Raw genomic sequence first — 7,428 nt, forward strand, 5'->3', positions numbered from 1 at the left:
TATGTATGTCATAATCTTGGACATGTTGCAGCTAGATGTAGAAGAAGAAGGGTTCAAGACCATCATGCAGAAAGATCATCACACTCAAGGTACTTTAATGGATATTGCTTTGCTTGCAATATGTTTGGTCACAAAGCTGCTGATTGTTACAGGAGGAATATGAAACATGTAAGATGTTATGCATGTAACAAGCTTGGACATATAGCAAAGGAATGCAGGAACAAAGGATGGACATCACACCAAAAGGAGAAAACCTCATCACACTTGAAGATATGGAGGAAGAAGGAAGTACAGTCAGCACAATGTACTGAGACACAGCACAGCACAGACATATCAGACTCAGGGGGAGCTGAAAGTGTAAAACTTCAGTGTCCTGAATCTCATACGCAAGTTTCTTAAAGGGAAGTCGCGTATATACGCGAGTTAGACACTAAAAAGTCGCGTATATATCAGTCTGAGGAAAAGCAGTGGGGACAGGCTCAGAAAAGGGATCTGACATGATTCAGTCCATTATTTGCTCTATTGGTTAATTGTTACAGTCTGTTGAGGATGTGTAAAAATGTTTTGATACCTGTAAGATGTCTAGAAGTGTTTTGATCCTAACTTGATGATGATGATGTCTTGATGCTCATTGCTGATATATGCATGATCAGATCTAACAGATGGCACAGGTTGAGGGGGAGCATATGCCTTTAATAATTCATTGTTGGCATATTCCTTGGTGATGATTCTTATATGGCTAAATGATATATCTTGCTATGATGTGGTTGTGAGTTGTCTATGATAAAATCTCATATGATTCTTGGGGTTACACAGTTGATGATCAGATCAGATTTATGGTTGATTCTTTGATGATGCATATATGGTGCTTACATGGTGATCTTCATAAGGACAAGGAGAAGTACAAAGCTTGAATATAAATCTTCCTCACTTGATGATGGGTCACTCATATACTGCTGTTGTCATATGCATAAAAATCATACAGTTATGATGCAGGCACTCTTGTGGATAAGGATTGTTGCTGTTGATGATATCAAGAAGTTCTGTCAAATGAGCTTGAGCTCAAGATACATAATGCTGATACATGGATGACTACTCAAAGTTGCTTTATTGGAGACATGGTGATGAGTTCTTATCTATATGATGATAGGTTGATACTTACATATCTTGATTGATGCAGATGTTCCCAAGTAATGATACTTGGATCATGTAGATCTTGAAGTTGATGTAATGGCTATGGTGGTTTCACATGTAATGTGAATGATTTCATGATGATGTTTAAAAGGAGGAGTTGACATCTATGTTCAGACATACCTTGCTGCAGGACATTTACAGGTTGCTGATATGAAAATGGTTGTACGCGAGTTTCATAAGGCCTATCCGCGTATATACGCTTGTTTATGTGGATGAATACGCGTATATGGAGTTTTGAAGGAAATCAGCAGGGACAGATGTTGGTTGCAGAAAGTCTGATATGGGTCTGACAGAGATCATCTGGCACAGATTCAGGGGGAGCAGATAATCTTCCAATGATGCATTGTTGGCATTATCTTAAAGCTTTTGGTCCTAGTTCACATTTGTTGTTGGTTTCAAGTGGAACAAAGGCGAAATTGGTTTCTGATCTGAATGGTGATTATCAGATGCTGATAGTAACTTTCATAAATCTTGGTCTTTCGTCTCTATGTCATATATCTCTTTTGTGGTATCTCTTTCATGGTGTCGAGGTCATGTAACGGCCTATTTTGGTTTCCCCACTATGCCTGGGATGATTGATGCAATATGATTGGTTGTCATATGTAAACTTTTGATGTATCCCCACTTGGTTGGGTGGATGAGTCAATTTTCGTATATCCTCACTTAGTTGAGAGATGGATGTATGTATGAGTCTTTGGTGATAGGAAGGTCTTTTATGATGTATAGAGTCATGTTCTTCTTGAAGAACATCTTTTGCAGATCTTGCCTATAGTCAGGAAGAGCATGTACAACACACTTCAGCGGTACAGAGATTCAGCATGTACTCAGGGGGAGCATGGACAGATTGGTACACCTTGGCATATACAAAGGGGGAGACTATTCAGAGATTTCAGCAGGTACTCAGGGGGAGTATGGACAGTGGAATGATTCAGCAAAGGAAGAGAATATCTTGGTCCACCCTTTGCCCTTGATGTCAAAGGGGGAGAGTGATTTGGTGTTGTTGCCATCAAGTCCAAAGGGGGAGATTGTTGGCATTATGATGCATGTGTTGTACTTGATGGCAACCCTCTCATAGAAGAATATCTCACTTATGTATAACTGGGTGAATCTTCAGAAGAGATATCAGATGTGACTGATGGAGGACAGCTCAAAGGAATCAGATGTTGAATCTTCAAAAGAGATATCAGATGTGACTGATGGAGGACAGCTCAAAGGAATCAGATGATGAATCTTCAGAAGAGATATCAGATGTGACTGATGGAGGACAGCTCAAAGGAATCGGATGATAGTTCTAAGTGTGACAAGTTAGCTTTGCCATCAAGTCCAAAGGGGGAGATTGTTGGCATTATGAGATAAGTGTTGTCCTTGATGGCAAACCTCACTGATGACAAATCATAGTACAGAAGGTCAGCAGCAAGGAATTGATGATCAGACTATAAGAAGAAAAGGAAGTTCATACACGCAGGTTCGTTAAGCCCAAGTCGCGTGTACACGCAGGTTGACTTCAGGAAAAGCGCGTGTATATGAAAACGTACCTTTGGTCCATGGCGGTTAGTCCTTGGAAGTTGTGCCTATGGTTTTGGACCTTGGCGTCTCGGCGGACGTGTTGATCCCTAGTTTTGAAGTTGATGGTATTGGATTTCTATGGTTTTGGCTCTTGGTATTGAACAAGGCCTAAGGCTATATAAAGGGAAGGAAATCATTAGGCAAGTGCATCTGAAATGTCTTGAATATCTGATGAAGCATTAGATCCAGTATGCAGGGTTATGGGTTGATGATGCATTGCTTGATCTGAGCTAAGGAGAGATCTCACCGGTTGATGGAGAACAAGATCTAAAGAGAGATCGGGATCAAATGGTTTGAAATGAACTATCTTTATGATGCTTATTCTAGATCTACATACTGGCGCATGTATTGTTCTATAAGTGTTATGAGTATGTCTGATGTCTGGTACAGCTGCAAGTTAAGAGAAATTATTTTTAGATCTGTACGCGGATATACGCTAGTTTCTTTAGACACAGCAGCGTGTACACGCGGGTTCACTTAACTGAAGTAGCCTATATGTTTTTGAGCATTGAAAAAGTTTTACTGATCTGATAATACTGATTCACCCCCCCCTCTCAGTATTATTTCCAACATGCAAGCTCATAGTCGTGTCTAGATAAGGTTTCAGTCAATGAGGGCATCATGTTGGTGGAGTTAACCAACCAATAGGGCACATCATGACTGAAGTTTTTACTGGCATGTATTGGACTCAAACACCTCTAGCGACATGGGATGAGATTGACATTGCAAAAGTTGATGCATGGGTCAAGCATGATTACTTGGTGAAGATGGAAGTTATTTTCGAGATTGGGTATTGGGTTTTGAACATAGGCAACATGAGGAGCAAAAGTAAAAAATATCTCTAGACCATTAACCTATAATAGTAAATGAAAACCATTATGCCAAGCTAGGTCATGGTTGAAATGAACGAAGCCCATTAAGAAGTTTTTCTCCTTTTGGATGCACTACAACTCCACATCAAATAGGTGGACTACAAGGTTGTAACTTTGGAAAAGAAGATAGTTGATATGGAGTTTGAGGAAATAGAGGAGATTGTTGGGCCTACAACCACAAAAGCTAACAATTCTCTAGCTAATATATATGAATATGTCCCTAGATTTTTGTCTATATTTTTTGTTAGGTATACTAGAGCTCAATCTCAAACTAGTACTAGTTTTTTTTGCTACTTTTACATTCACACTAATTTTTTTTTTATAATATTTGGGTGCAGTCCAACTATTCTATATTTTTTCCCTTTTCACATGAATCTAATGATACAATTGTTGGTTAGTTCTAGTTGTTTAAAATGCAGTTTTGAATACATAAATAAGTTTCGTACCTTGAAAAGCCTTTATGGTATTTAGATTAGTTCAAAGATATGGTTCCAACAAATCTATAAGAGATTTCCAATAAAAAAAACAAAAAAAAAACATAGAATAATTAGAGTACACTAAACATTATATAGCTAATAATTTTCAAAAGATAAACTATCCACTTTTCATACTTAATCTTTTTATACGGTTTTAATTCTATTTATTACAATTTCAAAAATTAGTTTAATTTTTTTTTAATTTAATAATGTTAATAGAAATTTAAAATTTATATTTTTAATAGCAATATTATTATTTAAAAAAAATTATTAAAAAAAATTATATATATATATATATTATATATATATATGATTCACATTCTGAGTGTTACAAGTTTTTTCAGGGTACCGATTCCATGTATCTAATAAACTCCAAAACACATAATGGTTAAACAACACCAAAAGAATATATGGTAAATTTATTAAAGTATGATTTAATAGTTGAAATGGATGTCTATGAGACTTATATGACATTTATCATTTTAATAACAAGGCTTCTCATTTTATTATTTTGATCTTAAGAAAAAAGGAAATCATAAATTATTTCATTTTACATATGATAAAAATTAAGATATAACAAATAAGTAAGTTTACTACATTATAATTTAAGGATTCTAGATCTATCTTAACTCTGGATTTACCAAACGTCAAGAGATATCAAATCTCTTGAGGTGCAAATCTCTTTGAGTGAAAAGAGATTTGATCTCTCTCAACAAGATTTGATCCCTCTTAAAGAGATTTGATAGATCAAGTGTTAAGATGGATCTAGGTTGGTTTTAGAAATAAAAAGAGATTATTTAGTCTATATTAAATCAAGTTATATTATCCTATAATAAATAACAATAAAAAAGGCCAAGCAAAGTAATATATTATTTAGTTTATATTAAGTTGAGTTAATTTAGCTTATAATAAATACCAATTAAAATACCAAACAAAAAGTTTAATAGAAATATTTTTATTATTAAACTTTACGTTAGATATCATTTTTGGGATTCAACTGCGTTAAGTAAGATCATTCATGTATGACCATTTCCATGAGAGGTAGTCATAACTGACTAATTTCTCATGATTTTTGAATAGTTCACTTAGCACTCATTGCATCGGGTGATGCTCACAGGGGTGAAGAAGTGGGATTGAAACTAGTGAAATGTGGAGAACGAATCACATAGCATCAATCATCACTTCCGGGGCTTGCACCCGGTAACCAGGACTTCCCAGGAGGTCACCCATCCCAGAACTCCTCTGGCTCAAGCGTGCTTAACTGTGGAGTTTTTCCCCACAATCAAGCCCACTTAGCTTGCTACCCCATTTGCAAAACCTTAGCAAGTATTGTGCCTCATGAACCATTCAAGTAGAGATCCCTTGACTCTTTTTGAATTTAAGTATGGGGGTTTTACGCAGTGCATTATATTAGATATCATTTTTGGGATTCAACTGCGTTAAGTAAGATCATTCACATATGACCATTTCCATGAGAGGTAGTCGTAACTGACTAATTTCTCATGATTTTTGAATAGTTCACTTAGCACTCATTGCATCGGGTGATGCTCACAGGGGTGAAGAAGTAGGATTAACACAGTTGAATCCCAAAAATGATATCTAATATAATGCACTGCGTAAAACTCCCATACTTAAACTTTACGTTGTTTATAAGTGACCAAAAACATTTATAAACAACCAAAAACATTTCATGAAGTGATTACTAGTACTTTTGTTGTAACATATTTGACCCCTTGGAAATATTACAAATTACTAATACTTGTGTTGTAATATATTTTGACCCCTTGGAAATGTTACAAATTACTAATACTTGTGCTGTAATATATTTTGACCATTTGGAAATGTTACAAAATGTTACAAATTACTAATACTTATACTTATGTTGTAATATATTTTGAGCCCTTGAAAATGTTACAAAATTATAAAAAATTCTAGTATTCTTCTGCCTAAATTTATGACTTATTTTTAATAATAATTAAAATAAAAATAAAAACAATTTAGATGAAGGGAAGAGCCCAAGGGTTGTAGTACACATCAACATAAGTAAAATGCGCCTAGCTTTATAAACAAGTTACCTATATCTATCGCTTTTTCAATGTGGGAAATATAGTTGAACACCATAAAAAGGAGGCAAGCCGAAACAGAGCCAAACTCCAAATCAAACCAAGAACTTACAGGTGGAACAAAGTTTGTGCACAACGCTATGACAGGGGTGAAGATCACATTGGAAGGGTAAGAGAAATGGTTTGCGGACCCAGGTGTGATCGAAGTTCAATAGGGAGGGGCCTCCGCAATTTCTTGTTTTCTCAAAACTGTATTTTCATACGTGGCAGCATTATAACGATTGCGCACTCCCCAGTTGAAAACCATTTACCATTATAAACCCTCTCTGCATTCCGCTTATCAAAACCACCATGAATGTTTCTGCTGGATTGCTGGGCTTAGTATTTATGAAATCATAGAGCAAGATCTTGGTTAGTGTTTTCAATACTGGCTGGACTGGTAAAATGTCCAACAAATGATTGAGGAAATCGGTATCATTTTAATGGTGGAGGCTCAACACTGGAGTTGCGGGATTAATTTTCTGATCTGCCTTCCAATGACTTCAATGGGCTTTTTAACCTGTTGGATCGATTTGGTATTTTCCATGTTATATTGCTGCTAAATTTTATCAAAAAATCTTTCTCCAGAAGTATAAATTTCCGAGGCCCTTGATTTTGACCATAGTTATATGCCTATCTCTTCGCTCTTTCGGACTCAGTATAGGTAGCATCCATCATAATCAGCAGGCAGGTGAAAGGATTCAACCCGAAGAGAGGGTTTCCATTAAAACACCTTGGATGCACAAAATTGAGAAATATGCAATCCACATCAAAATTGCTCTATGAAAAATATGAATGGGAAGAATTAATTTATGTACGCAAATAGTATTCATGGAAACGAGATGATTCCATATGGTAGCAGGTCTGCTTTACGTGTGGAAAGAAAATGTGGGACAAGCATAGATTGAGAGTAGATAAACTTACTCTATTTCATTCAAATATTATGTACAACAATTGGATCCATCAAATTGGGATGTATTTGGTAAAAGAGTATCCATGTGTAAATACCATCGCCAAGTGTAAGTACAAAAGACTCTAATGAGGATTGCTTTTTGCCGAGTGTTATACGATGAGAAGGTCCACTGAATGACATATATCAAGGTGCCTTGGAAACTTGGAAGGCTATTTGGAATGCATAGCGGTAATAATAAAATCAAACGAACAAGTGACTCCATACAAAAGTAGTGAAAGAACAAAGGCAAGAGGAGATATGTAGTT

This window comes from Pinus tabuliformis, chromosome J (assembly GCF_031772625.1).
Source record: "Pinus tabuliformis cultivar Carrire ecotype Pingquan chromosome J, CPIR1, whole genome shotgun sequence".
NCBI lineage: Eukaryota > Viridiplantae > Streptophyta > Pinopsida > Pinales > Pinaceae > Pinus > Pinus tabuliformis.